Source organism: Lolium rigidum, unplaced genomic scaffold (genome assembly GCF_022539505.1).
Source record: "Lolium rigidum isolate FL_2022 unplaced genomic scaffold, APGP_CSIRO_Lrig_0.1 contig_24242_1, whole genome shotgun sequence".
Classification (NCBI taxonomy): domain Eukaryota; kingdom Viridiplantae; phylum Streptophyta; class Magnoliopsida; order Poales; family Poaceae; genus Lolium; species Lolium rigidum.
The window spans coordinates 296,794-310,507 of NW_025900020.1; positions in this window are offsets into that span (position 1 = coordinate 296,794).

Genomic DNA, 13,714 nt, shown 5'->3' on the forward strand with positions numbered 1-13,714 from the left:
CTGTAGCAATTTGGGTTTGATCTTGATTGTTTGATAGGGGAAACTCTCCCGGTGTTGATTTCTACTTGTTATTGATGCTATTGAGTGAAACCGTTGAACCAAGGTTTATGTTCAGATTGTTATTCATTATCATATCACCTCTGATCATGTTCCATATGATGTCTCGTGAGTAGTTCGTTTAGTTCTTGAGGACATGGGTGAAGTCTAAATGTTAGTAGTGAATTATGGTTGAGTAGTATTCAATGTTATGATATTTAAGTTGTGGTGTTATTCTTCTAGTGGTGTCGTGTGAACGTCGACTACACGACACTTCACCTTTATGGGCCTAGGGGAATGCATCTTGTACTCGTTTGCAAATTGCGGGATTGCCGGAGTGACAGCAACCTGAGCCCCCGTTGGTATATCGATGCAGGAGGGATCGCAGGATCTCAGAGTTTAAGGCTGTGGTTAGATTTATCTTAATTACTTTCTTGTAGTTGCGGATGCTTGCAAGGGGTATAATCACAAGTATGTATTAGTCCTAGGAAGGGCAGTACATTAGCATAGGTTCACCCACACAACACTTATCAAAACAATGAAGATTAATTAGCCGTATGTAGCGAAAGCACTAGACTAAAATCCCGTGTGGCCTCAAGAACGTTTGTGTCGTGGTATCGTCACGGCATATGCCATAGGGTGGCTAATCGAAGTGGTTCCTGAGGGATCTCACGGCGGTATCCGGATGCGGGTATGGGCACGAGCGACACGGCAACGTACCCAGGTTCGAGGCCCTCCGATGGAGGTAAAACCTCTACTCCTGCTATGAGTGTATATGATGATCACACAGTACAATGGTGCTCCTAGAGCTGTGTCCGGCTGCTCTCGAGAGGCTAAGGAAGACTATGGTCTCTCTCACGGGGCAGCTCAGTAGGTGGGTGAAAGCAATAAATGATCGATCCCCTGCACGAGAGGGGGTAGTGCGGCTTATATAGGCACCGGCACTTTACATATAAAACCCTATAGTTTATCGGCCGGCTTGGCCGGCTCCGGCTTCCGCTCCTTCCCGAGGCGGTGACGTCAGGAGTGGTTGAGGCATCGTGGCCTGTCCCATCCGGCTGCCACGGTCAGCGGTATGGAGGAGGTGTCCCTGTCGCCGTCAGCCACTGTAGCCAGTACGGATCGTCGTAAGCCCTGACGGCCTGTCCGGCGCGTGGCACTATTGCTCCACAGTGCCCCGCGCTTTACGGAAGATGGAGTCAGCGTGGACTTTGGGAACCCGGATCACCTACCCGGTTCCTTCCAGTGCAAGACTCGCCAGCCTCGAGTCGGTCTGAGGTACAAACCCCAATCGGATATGGCTTGTAGAAGCCGGCCCAGCCACAGCATTGGCGGCCGTAGCCAGGCCGACTAGGACCTAGAGCCAGCCGGCTTCCGGACCAGCCGGCCACGGCGCCAGCCGGCTGCTCCTCAGCCGGCCTTTGCCGCGAGCCGGCCAGTGGCCAGCCGGCTGCTCCGCGTCCATTGCCCTATCCGGGGTCTTCCCCCTGACATTAGCCCCCGAAGCTGGCAAGGTCCTGCGTTTAGAAGGACCTAGGCAGGTTTTCCTGGCTTCTCGAATATACTTGACGGCACTTGGAGGGGCCGACTGAGAATTTCCATTCAGCCGGCTGCGCCCTCACCCGGCTCGTTCCTGCCGGCTGCTTCTGGCCGGCCGCTTTTTACACTTGTACAGTTTTTGCTTTCTCGCGAGATCTGATGGCGCCTCCACCTTGCTGATGAATTTTGGCTCGAGTGGAACTTCTTGTCCGGCTCCGGCTCGCTGCGCGCCGGAGTCTCCGCCGCCTCGGGTCCTGCGCCCGACTTGACCGGCCTGACGCCAGGGCTCTGCCGCCGGTTCGTCCGGTCACATCAATGTCCCTCCGGATCCGGTGCGGTAGTGGGCGACGTGGTGTGGCCGTTTCCGGTAACGGTAGCGGTCGTGGGAGGAGTTACGGCGCAGTAAATCCGGAGACGTGGCCCACGTCAGCCACTTGGAGGCCAACCGCCGCGGTCGGCTATAAATGCCGCGGGGGCGGTATCGAGGCGGCACTTGCCCCTTTCTTCCTCCTTGCGCTCCTGCCTCGCTGCTTCTCTTCACTCGAGCTCTTCGCTGCTCCGACGAACGCCTCCCGCTGGCGAACTCCGGCAGGCGAATCTCCACCGATCCGCCGCCGTCACTCCGTCAATCCGGCGCCACGGGGCCGCGCGTCTCGACGGAGCGTCCTCAGCCGCCGTTGTCGCCGCCGCGGTCGCAAGGTTCCTCCTCGCCGTTTAGTCTCTCCTGGTCATCTTCTTCCTCGACCTCGCCAATGGCGTCCCCCAGCGGATCGTGGAGGGGCTCCTACATGCAGGAGGACGACATCGAACGCCTGGTGCGCCTCCGGCGGATCCCGCAGTCGGTGATCACGCGGGTGCCCGGCGAGGAGGTGGAGCCCGAGCCGCGGCCCGGCGAGCGCGTCGTCTTCGGCGCGCACCTCGATCGCGGGCTGGGCCTGCCGGCTTCGACGTTCTTCCGGCAGTTCCTCGACCACTTCGGCCTTCAGCCGCACCACCTGCCGGCCAACGCGTGTGTCCTTCTGAGCTGCTTCGTGGCGTTCATGGAGGCTTACGCCGGCTTGTGGCCCGACATCGACTTCTGGAGTCGGCTCTTCTTCTTGAAGGCGCAGACCAACGACGGCCGCCTGCGAGCCTGCGGCGCCGCCTCGATCTACACCCGGCCCGGTACGCCTTTCCCCAAAATCCCCACCGTCGACTCGGTGAAGAACTGGCAGATGTCATTCTTCTACGTGCGCAACGAGGGGGAGCTCGTCGACCGGATCAACTTGCCGGAGTTCAACCCGGCTCCTCCAGTCGGCCGGATCAACTGGAGCCATAACGCCCGCTCGACGAATCAGAACGCCGAGGTGAATCTGCTTTGGGACTTCCTGGCGACAGCCACCGATGGCGGGCTGACTGCCGAAGATCTCCTCTGCACCATCGCCGAGCGCCGGGTGCTGCCGCTCCAGATGCGCACCCACAAGATCGGGCACATGTCCGGCCGGTTCGATCCGAACCGGACGTCCATTGCGCGGCTCACCAAGGCCCAGGTGGCCAACCGGGTGAACCACATCACCAAGGCGAACCTGCCGGAGGACTGGAGTTACGGGCTGGTGCCCTGCGACAGGAACCATCCACCGGCGCGGGTAAGCCTCGTGTCTTTGCCATTTTCTGGCTTGCGGCTGCGGGGCCGACTTCCTTTTTCTTCTGCCGACTTCCGGCTTGTCATATGCTCATGTTTTCTCTGTCTTTCTAGCTTTTTGAGCGCCAGAACGCCGAGGACGGCGACCTGGTGACGAAGAGGTGGACGCCGGATCACGTCGATCCGGCTGACCAAGCCGGCGACCATGCCGGCGACGACGACCTGCCGCAGGCGCCTGATCTAGGCGGCCAGGGGGAGCACAATCCGCCCCCCTCACCGCAGCAGCGAGGAGGAGGAGGAGCCGGCGACGTCCGGCACGGGGCCAATCCCCGCCGTGCCTCTGCGCACGAGGCCGCCAAGCACCACGGCGACTTCGGCGCCCAAGGGCACGAAGCGAGCCGGCTCCACCGCCGCCTTGGAGGCGAAGGCGAAGAAGCAGCGCCGGCAGCAGCCGAAGAAAGTCCCGGAGCAGGCCGGGTGAGTTCTCTTTCTTTTTCTTGTTTGATTCCTTTTCTTTCCTTGCTTTCATGCTTATTGTCTTTCTGTTTATCCGGCTAGGATCCCTATCAAGTTCGCCCAGGGCGGCGGCTCCCGGCAAGCTCCGCGCGTCGCGTCGCCGCCTCTGCGCCAAAGGAGGGAGCCGACGCCGCAGCCTTCATCGCGCGCTCCTACGCCACCGCCGCCTGCGGGTACTGCGCCTTCCGCAGGGGCACCTTCCTTCGCCGTGCCGCTGGCTTCAGCGCCTGATCGCGGCACGCGGGTCGAGCCGCCGCGGCAGCCGACGCTGGACGATATGTTCCCGCGCCGCGCCCCGTTTGTGGAGCGGGCAGCCGGAGCTGGCAGGGGCATGCCATCTGTGGCAGGAGCTGGAGCTGGTGGGGCTGCGCCGCCTTCGACCGGAGTCGGCGGGCCCGCGCCCAACGTCGTGGTGTTGGAGAGTTCTCCGGAAGGAGCGCCTCAAGCGCCGGATGCGACGGCTCCCACCGGACCGACTGCTTCGACCGCGCCGCCTCCAGCTTCGGAGCCGACGAGGAGGGAGCCGACCGGGAAGGAGCCGGCGAGGGGGGAGCCAGTGCGCTCAAAGGACGCCGACTCCCGGGCTCTGGTGAGGACGAGGGGCCCGCCGGGCCCAACTGAGGGCCTTCACGTGGCCAAGGGGGCCCGGCTGCTTCATGTGCCATCTGCCTCTGACTCCAGCCTAGGCTCGGCTGGCACCATGGAGGCTGCGTGGCATACGGCGGATTCTTGCGAGGTGTTCAACCGGGAGGGGCAGCCTGGTACGGCGCCCATGAAGATGGTCTTCTCCGGCTACCGAGCCGGCCTTAAGAACAAGGCCGCCGAGGCCCTTGCCCAGCTAGCAACGCTGGAGGATGCTGACAAGGTAGGTGTCTTCTTGTTTTTGTAATTTTGTTATTATCCTGGTAGCCCTCCGAGGCATGGTCCGGCTGCTTGGAGCCGGTCCGGGTTTCGTCTGGATATCTGATTGTTTCTTTCAGGCGGTTACGGAGCGACGCACCGTCTTGTACAACAAGGTGGTGACTAGCTACCACAAGGCCAAGATCGAGCGAGCCGGCTTGGCTCGCGAGCTGGAGGCTGTCAAGGGTAAGCTCTATGCTTCTTTCGACTTAATGTCTTGTTTTCTTTCAGTCTTGGTTGGCTGACATTTCTTTCTGGCCGCCTCGCAGTTGAAGCCGCCAAGGTCCCGCAGCTGGAGTCGGATCTCCGAGCCGCTCGCGCCCAGTGCGCCGAGAGCGAGGAGGCGGGCCGATCCGCCGCCGGCAAGCTCAAGCTGGCTGAGCAGGAGCTGACGCGGCTGCGCCTGCTGGAACAGAACCACCTCGCTGAGCTCAACTCCCTCCGGACGGCGGAGAAGGAGAAGGTGGAGGATCTGAGCCGGCGGCTGACGGAGGTGGAGAAGCAGCGGCTTGTGCTGCAGGAGGAGGTCACCGTCAAGTCCACAGAGCTGACGGCTACCGCCAAGCGCTGGACGGATGAGATTGGTGCACTTGATCGTGGCTTGGCGGGTGAGTGCATCTCTAAGTTCCTTTCCCTTTGCCGGCTTTCGGCTGTTGGCTGCCGGCTTTCGCTGGCAGCCGGCAGCAGAAACCTCTTCGTTATCTTCAACTTGGGGCTGGTGGCAGTCGGTTCTTGCCGGCTGCCGCCAGGCTTTTCCTTTTGGCTTAGGACTTCGAAAATTTGCATTTTTCAGCTTATTTCGGCTTCGATGATTTCTGACTTGCTTTGTCTTGCAGCGGCCTTCCCGGAGACGCAGGACGCGGCTCTGGCAGCCGTTGGCGTTGCGCGCGAGTCTAGGAGGCAGGAGACCGGCGAGGGCAGCTCGGAGTATTTCTCCATGGAGGATCACATGGCGTCCATGGCTGCCCGCGTCGAGCCTATCACCAAGCTCGGCTGGGAGCTTCGGAAGGCGGCTGAAGAGCTGGTGCCCATGCTGTGGCCTGAAGAGGGGGCGCCGCAGGATATCTCCGGCCTCATCTCTGCGATGGAGCGGCCGCCTGACCGCTTCCTCGACTGGAAGGAGTCGGCCACGCGCGCCGGTGCCGACATGGCGCTGTCCTTCGTCCTCTCCTGGTACAACGAGGTGGACCTGGGGCAGCTTGAGTTCCGGCGAGCCGGCGTGGAGGATAAGCTCCCAGCCGATCTCAAGGCCGCCTGCCTTGCTCGAGCCAGCACCATCGCCGAGTTCGTCGACAAGGCCCTCTTCGTCGCGGACCCGAACCCTCCTCCATCCTATGGGGAGTACATGGACGATGAGGAGGCGGAGGACGTGCCTGAGGACGACCCGGCAGCCGGCTCCACTGATGCCCCTCCGGCTTAGATTTCCTGCTTTCCAGTTGTTCTTTTGCCAAGACAATTTATTAAATCCCCGGTATGCCGGGTGCAGATGTATGAATATTATCGCCCTTTAATTATGTCACACTTTAATGTGTTTGTTAATCATTTGTGTGCCGAGTTGCTTTCTTTCGACTCGTTCGCTTTTTCCCATCCGCCCCACTCTTCGGCTGTGCTCTTGCCGGTCGTACGTCCGACTTGCGATCCGTCGCCGGATCAAGAGCGGGCCGCTGGGTGAGGCCGACAGTATTTCGGTCGAACGAGCTGAATTCGGCAATCCGGCACTTATATGAAAAGTTGCAAGTCAACTCGCTTTTACTCTTTCCCTTAGTCGTTTTTCGCGTGCCGGCTCCCTAGGCCTTACTCCCGCCAGCCGGACAGCCGGGTTGCGGTCTGTAGCTGGATCGGAAGCCGGCTGTCGGAAACCGGATCACGTTACTGAGCCGGCCGCGTGAGAGGGTTCAAGCCAATTGGCGAAACAAGGTAAAGTACGCGAAAAACTTGTCGGAAACAGCGCTCTTGGCGCAAGCTTTTTCATAACTCACAAAAGGGATACAAGGGATACATACATTCCTGCTCTCATGTGTAAAATGGGCGGAGTAACCTGACATTCCAGGGACGTTTAGTCTCCTCGTCAGCCTTGTCCGGCTTGTTTTTCTTAGCCTCTTGGGCATCTATGAGGTAGTAGGAATCATTGCCTACTACCTTGCTCACGATGAAGGGACCCTCCCATGGGGATGATAGTTTATGCTGTCCGGCTGTCCTCTGGATCAGCCGGAGCACTAGGTCTCCCTCTCGGAATGCTAAGGGCTGGACCCTCCGGCTGTGATAGCGTCGGAGGCTTTGCTGGTAGATAGTAGATCTAGACTCAGCTAGCAGCCGGGCCTCTTCGACCAGGTCAACTCCATCTTCGCGAGCTTCTTTGGCTTCGGCTTCTGTGTAGAGCTTGATCCTTGGCGCGTCATGCTCGATATCAGTCGGCAGGACGGCTTCGGCCCCGTATACGAGGAAAAATGGTGTGAAGCCGACCGAGCGGTTTGTCGTTGTGCGCAGGCTCCACAGCACATTGGGCAGTTCTTCAATCCAGCAGCCGGCTGCTCGCTCGAGCGGCTCCACCAGCCGGGGCCGGATGCCGGCTAGGACTAAGCCGTTAGCCTTTTCCACTTGTCCGTTGGACTCTGGGTGTGCCACAGAAGATAGGGCCATCCGGATCCCCATTTCCCCGCAATAGCGAGAGAAGATGCCTTGGGAGAAGTTGCTGCCATTGTCGGTGATGATGGTGTGGGGGTAGCCGAATCTCACAATGATTTCCTTGAGGAATGTGACGGCTGTGGATCCGTCCAGTTTCTTGATTGGCTTGGCCTCGATCCACTTGGTGAATTTGTCAATCATCACCAAGAGGTGTGTCATGCCGCCTCGCGCTGTTCTGAATGGGCCTACCATATCCAAGCCCCATACGGCAAATGGCCATGTGATGGGGATGGTTTTCAAGGCGGAAGCCGGCTGGTGTCTTTGCTTTGCGAAGCGCTGACAGCCGTTGCACTTCTTCACCAAATCTTCTGCGTCTCTGAGCGCAATCGGCCGATAAAAACCGTGCCGGAAGGCTTTGGCCACTATGGCTCTGGATGAGGCGTGATGTCCGCACTCTCCCTGATGGATTTCCCGTAGGAGTTCAATCCCTTCAGCCGGCTCGACGCACCGCCGGAACACCCCACTTACGCTGCGTTTGTACAGCTGGTGGTTGATGATGGTATAGGCCTTGGCCCTTCTCTCAATCTGCCCGGCCCGGACTCTATCATCGAGCAGCACACCGTCGGTGAGGTAGGAGAGGAATTCTTGTGCCCATGAAGGTACGCATCTTATCTCGAATACGCTGACCAACAGGGCCTCCTGCGTGGGAGCTTCCGGATTCGACTGCATGGTCGCCGGGTTCGGCTTCCTAGCCGGCGGGTTCGGCTTGCTAGCCCCCGAGTTTGGCGATGAAGCCCCCGGGTTGGACTGAGAAGTCCCCGGGTTCGGCACGCTAGCCGGCGGGTTTGGCTTGTTAGCCCCCGACTTGGGCGATGAAGCCCCCGGGTTCGGCTGAGCAGCCCCGGGTCAGCCGGCACGAATATTGAATCCGAGTCCGGTGACGGTATGATGGACGGCTTCTTGAGAACCGCCAAGGCGACACCCGGCGGAATGGCTTGCCGGGTTGAGCCAATCTTGGATAAGGCATCAGCCGCTTCGTTATTTGCTCGTGGCACATGGTGGAATTCGCAGCCGTCGAAGAAGCCGGATAGCTGCTGGACATGGAAGCGGTACGAGGCCATGTTGGCGTCCTTCGCGTCCCAGTCGCCAGATGCTTGCTGTATGACCAAGTCGGAGTCGCCGAAGCAGAGTATGCGACGCACGCCAATCTCCTTGGCCAGCTTCAACCCATGAATGAGCGCTTCGTACTCCGCCACATTGTTGGAGGCGGCGAAGTGGATCTGCAGGACGTAGTCCAGCCGGTCCCCCTTGGGAGAAGTGATGACGATGCCGGCTCCCAAGCCGTTGCGCATCTTCGAGCCGTCGAAGTGCATCTTCCAATGTGTGGAATCCGGCACGGGCGGCAGGTACCGCATCTCAGCCCGGCCGACGAAGAAGTCCGCGAGGATCCGCGACTTGATGGCTGTGCGTGGCTCGTAGAGGATGGTGTGGGCGGCTAGCTCCAGGGCCCACTTGGCAACCCGGCCGTTGGCATCCTTGCTGCCTATGATTTCCGCCAAGGGCGCTGTGGCAACCACCCTGATGGGGTGCTCTTGGAAGTAGTGCTTGAGCTTCTTGGCCGCCATGTAGACGCCGTAGGTGACCTTCTGGTAATGGGGGTAGTTTTGCTTCGACTGGGAGAGCACTTCGCTAAGGTAATAGACTGGGCGCTGGACCAGCTGCTCCCTGTTGCCGGCTTCTCTGCGCTCCACCACCAGGACAACGATAACCACTCGGTTGGTGGCTGCGATGTACAACAACATCGGCTCCATTGAACCCGGCGTTGCAAGGATTGGCGCGGTTGAGAGCACGCGCTTCAAGTCACGGAAGGCCTCGTCCGCCTGCGGTGACCAGACGAATTTGTCCGCCTTCCTCATTAGTTGATACAGGGGCAGTGCCTTCTCCCCCAGCCGGCTGACGAAGCGGCTCAAGGAGGCCAGGCAGCCAGCAAACTTCTGGACGTCCTTGAGGCACTGCGGCAGTTCCATCTTCTCCAGGGCACTGATCTTGTCCGGGTTGGCTTCGATCCCTCGCTGAGAGACGAGGTAGCCAAGGAGCTGGCCAGACGGCACGCCGAATGTGCACTTGGCCGGGTTGAGCTTCATCCGGAATCTTCTCAAATTGGTGAAGGTTTCTCTCGGGTCATCAAGGAGGGTAGTCGTCTCCTTGGTCTTTACAACGACATCATCCACATATGCGTGAACGTTTCGCCAATTTGATCCTCGCAAGCATTTTTGCATGCACCTTTGGTAGGTGGCGCCTGCATTTTTCAAGCCGAACGGCATAGTCGTGTAGCAATAAGCCCCGTACGGGGTAATGAACGAAGTCTTTATTTGATCAGCCGGATTCAAAGGAATCTGGTGGTAGCCTCGAATAGGCATCTAGGAAAGACAACAGTTCACAGCCGGCGATCGAGTCTATGACTTGATCTATGCGCGGCAGGGGAAGGGATCCTTTGGGCACGCCTTGTTCAGGCTGGTGTAGTCGATACACATGCGCCAGGAGCCGTTCTTCTTCAAAACCAGGACCGGGTTCGCCAACCAGTCCGGGTGCAGCACTTCCATGATGAAGCCGGCAGCTAGGAGCCGGGCGATTTCTTCACCGATGGCCTTCCTTCGTTCTTCGGCGAAGCGCCTGAGTGGCTGCTTCACCGGCTTGGCTTCAGGCCGGACGTGGAGGTGGTGCTCAGCCAACTCCCTCGGCACACCCGGCATGTCTCTTGGAGTCCACGCGAAGATGTCCCGATTCTCACGGAGGAAGCTGGTGAGCTCGCTTTCCTATTTCTTGTTCAAGCCGGCGCTGATGGTGACGAACTTGTCCGGCTGCGCCGGGTCCAGCAGGATCTTCTTGGTGTTGTCGGCCGGCTGGAAGTGAGTCGTCCCAGCCGGGTTGCCCGCAGCCGGCATGTCTGTCTGCGCGGCTTTGGCGAGGGCGACGGCGTCGTGGATGAGCTGCTTCTCGGTGGCGATGACCAGCGTCTGGGCCATCTTGGAGCTCTGCGTGGCGCAGTCCATGGAGCGGCGATAATCGCCGGCTACGGTAATGACCCCCTTGGGGCCAGGCAGCTTCATCTTCAGGTACCCATAGTGGGGCACCGCCATGAACTTGGTCAGGGCCGGCCTGCCCAGGAGCGCGTGGTAGGGACTCACGAGGTCCACCACCTCGAACTCGATTTTCTCGGTGCGGAAGTGGTCCGGCTTCCCGAACATCACCTCCAGCGTGATCCGGCCGATCGGCTGGCAGCAATGGCCTGGCACGATGCCATGGAAGACGGTGGGGGTGGGGCGCAACTCGGCCTCCCGGATGCCCAGCTTGCGGGCGGTGTCGCGGTAGAGGATGTTGATGCTGCTGCCGCCGTCGATGAGGACGCGCGAGAAACGCACGCTGCGCCGGGTTGTGCCGATGGTGGGGTCGAGGACCATGGCGTAGCTGCCCGGCTTCGGCAGGACAGCCGGTGTGTCGCGGCGATCAAAAGTGATGGCCTGCTCTGACCAGTTTAGGTACTGGGGGACCGGCGGTATGACCGCGTTGACCTCGAGGGAACGGCGCTCTTGGCTCGTCCTGTCCTCGGGCTCGGAGGTGAAGATGATGTAGGTAGCATCTTCGGCCAGATACCGGCCGGCATGGTGCACTTGGTTAGCCTCGTGGTGCTCGAGGTTGGCGTTCTCTGCGCCGGCTTGGCCACCCGGCCCGCCGGCTGGTGGAGGCGGGGGTGGAGGCGGTAGAGGTTCACCGCTTGTCAGCCGCTTCATGAAGTGGCAGTCGCGGGTGGTGTGGTTGGAGGGGTTCTTGCCGCTGTGGTACTTGCACGGCGAGTCGAGCATCTGCTCGAAGGTGTACTTCGGCTTCCACTGCCGGTCTTGCTTCTGGCGGCGGCTGCCACCTGCCGCGTTGTCTGCCACGGCGGCCACGTGGGCGGAGCCGTACCGGCGGTCCGGCTGGTCGTTGTGACGCTTGCCGCGGTAGTTGTCCCACCGGCTGCCGTGCGAGGCGCCCTCGGCCGGCTTGTTGTTGTCCCGTCTTGCTGGGGCCGGTGAAACATCAGCCGGCGCCTTGCCGGCTTCCTCGCGCAGCGCGTACTTGTCTGCGATGACCATCAAGGCGGCCATCGTCTTGGGCTCGCTGCGGCGTAGCTTGTGCCACAGCATGGTGTTGGGTCGGCAGCCGCCCATGAAGAAGCTGATGGCTTGCATCTCGTGCACGCCCTCGCAAGAGTTGCGCATCTCGCACCGGCGCGTCGGGTACGCGCGATCCGTCTCGTCCGGGCCCCGCTTGCACATCTCAAGCCGTTGAGGGCGACCCGGCCGGCGATAAGTGCCGGTGAAGTTGCCGATGAAGGCGGCTTCGAAGTCCAGCCAGCCGTTTATGCTGCCGGCCGGCAGGTTGTTGAGCCACGTGCGGGCGGAGCCGAGTAGCATGAGGGGGAGTAGCGCACAGCCCGGCGCTTGTTGCCCTTGGCGATGCCGACTGCCGTGGAGTAGTCCAGCAGCCAGTCTTCCGGCTTGGCGGTGCCGTCGTACTTGGGGGTGTCGCGCGGGAGCTGGAAGCCATCGACCATGGGCTCGTTGAGGATCCGCGGCCCGAAGCACTTGGGGCCGGCTGGCCCCTCTTCTTCCGCGATGCGGGATTGAACCAGCCGGTCGAGGCGGTCTCGGGCGTCAGTGGGCTCGATGCGCGGGCCCAGCCGGGAGTGTGCCGGCTGGCGTGCGCCGCTTGCTTCTGGAGCCGGCCGGTGATGACGGCGGGGCCCGGAGTCTTGCTCCTGGTTCTGGCTTGGAGGGGGCCGGCTGCGGCTGCTGCCGCTCGGCTGGTGGCTTGGCCGGCCCGAGCTGTGCGTGGCCCGGGAATCATGGCGCCGGCTTGGTGCCGGGGAGGAGGACTCGGCCGTGTCCCTGGCGCCTTCCCTGTCGTTGCCTGCAGCTCCACGAGCGTGAGAAGCTCTGGGGGCATTGACATACCTGGGGTCGGCGATCTGCCTGTTGGCTGCGTTGAGCAGCTCAGTCACCCGCCAGGTCTGGCGGCGTAACTCTTCGCCTTCGAGGCGGTTCAGCTCTTCTGCGGCGGCTTCTGCCGCGCGCACGTTCTTGTCGGGGGTGTTGTAGACGGGGAGCTCCGCGGACGGAGCCGGCGAAGGAGCGCCGTCGCGGGCGATCTCGGCGCCAAGGTCGCGGCCCTGCGGCGGATGTGGCCAGCTCGGCTTGGCTCGTCGCCGCCTGGAGTGAGGCCGTGGGCGCGGTTATACTCGCGCTGGGTGATCTCCATCTGGCGCTTAGCAGCAGCCAGTTCTTCGGTTTGCTTGAGGAGGAGCTGGCGGTGCGCCTCCAAATCCGCCTCGATGGCGGTGGGGTCTCCGCCAGGCGTGAGCGGGGTGCTCAGCTTTGCCCGGACTGCATCCAGCCGGGACGGTGGTGGTGGCGCTTTCGGGCCCGAGCCGGAGGCGTTGGGGTCGATGTTGCGCTCCAGGCCAGGGCCACGGGTGCGCGGGTTCTTGGTGGGGAGCTCGTCGCCAGCCATCATGACTTGCACGACGGCGGGGCTGGCGGGAGCGCTGCTGCCGGCTCGCGGAGGAGGGCTAGCGCAGCGCAGCACCTGCCGCGGGTAGCGCGGCGGTGCGACGGTGGCGACGTAGACGTCGAAGCCGCCGAAGGAGATGACGCTGCCGCCGGCTGGGAAGGGCCGGTCAGCGAAGCAGCCAGCGTTGTCGCTGACGCAGTCGAGGGAGCCGAATCTCCAAATCAAGCCTGAAGCGACTCGCTCGCCGGTGGTGGTGGTGAGGCCCGTCCGGATGAAGACACCGGCCGAGGATGCTGAAGGCCCCACGGTGGGCGCCAAATGTCGTGGTATCGTCACGGCATATGCCATAGGGTGGCTAATCGAAGTGGTTCCCGAGGGATCTCACGGCGGTATCCGGATGCGGGTATGGGCACGAGCGACACGGCGACGTACCCGGGTTCGAGGCCCTCCGATGGAGGTAAAACCTCTACTCCTGCTATGAGTGTATATGATGATCACACAGTACAATGGTGCTCCTAGAGCTGTGTCCGGCTGCTCCCGAGAGGCTAAGGAAGACTATGGTCTCTCTCACAGGGCAGCTCTGTAGGTGGGTGAAAGCAATAAATGATCGATCCCCTGCACGAGAGGGGGTAGTGCGGCTTATATAGGCACCGGCACTTTACATATAAAACCCTATAGTTTACTGGCCGGCTTGGCCGGCTCCGGCTTCCGCTCCTTCCCGAGGCGGTGACGTCAGGAGTGGTTGAGGCATCGTGGCCTGTCCCATCCGGCTGCCACGGTCAGCGGTATGGAGGAGGTGTCCCTGTCGCCGTCAGCCACTGTAGCCAGTACGGATCGTCGTAAGCCCTGACGGCCTGTCCGGCGCGTGGCACTATTGCTCCACAGTGCCCCGCGCTTTACGGAAGATGGAGTCAGCGTGGACTT